Below are 690 nucleotides of genomic sequence, written 5' to 3' on the forward strand. Positions count from 1 at the left end.
ATGTCATTGCCCTTCATGTTGACCACCAGGAAATGATGCCATTCTCCATACTTGGGATCCTTCCTGCTGGGAGCATCGGGTCTGTTAGGACCAAGGTGTAGAGCTTCCCTGAATCAAGACCGTCCCACGAAATGCTGGTGGGTCTGTTCTTGACCTGGGTGGGCGTCAGCACTTCGCCCAGCTCGTCCACCGCCGCTCCCCGTAGGTGACATGCAGCGGGCGCTGCGGCTGCTCATCCACTTCCTGCAGGCTCCAGGGCCCGGACCACTTGCTGAGGTCCACCGGCATCGCGGGGCCGAGCAGAGCTGCAGCCGAGAGTGCCGCGGCAGGCCAGGTGCGGGCGGCCACGGCGACACGGAGGCCTCCACACACTGGCCCGGGAAGGCGGGACCCAAGGGCAGGCGAGCGCACGCGCCGCCGCCCAGCTCCGCTCACCGCTTTGTATTTTTAATAGAGAAAGGATTTCTACTGTCTACCATGCTGGCCAGGCTGGTCTCAAATGCCTGACCTCAGGCGATCTGCCTGCTTTGACTTCCAAAAATGCTGGGGTTACAGTCGTGAGCCAATGTATCCACCTTTTTTTTTTTAAGCAGGATCTTGCTCTGTAACCCAGGCTGGAGTGCAGCGGTGCGATCTGAGCTCACTGCAGCCTCCACCTGCTGGGCTCAAGTAATCCTCCCATCTCAGCCT

The 690-nt window shown here is 60.0% G+C and overlaps 1 pseudogene across 1 annotated transcript in view; it reads right to left on the reverse strand.

Moving 5' to 3' along the window:
* The window catches only part of LOC116547825, a 1,391-nt pseudogene extending 958 nt beyond the window's left edge, over window positions 1–433 (reverse strand). Inside the window, exon 1 of the transcript XR_004267196.1 lies at window positions 1–433. This exon is cut by the window's left edge and continues 958 nt beyond it. The product of XR_004267196.1 is annotated as a phosphatidylethanolamine-binding protein 1 pseudogene (transcript).
* Window positions 434–690: the final 257 nt, after the last annotated feature.

The sequence above is a fragment of the Sapajus apella genome, unplaced genomic scaffold (assembly GCF_009761245.1).
Source record: "Sapajus apella isolate SASKATOON/1434 unplaced genomic scaffold, GSC_monkey_1.0 scaffold4899, whole genome shotgun sequence".
NCBI lineage: Eukaryota > Metazoa > Chordata > Mammalia > Primates > Cebidae > Sapajus > Sapajus apella.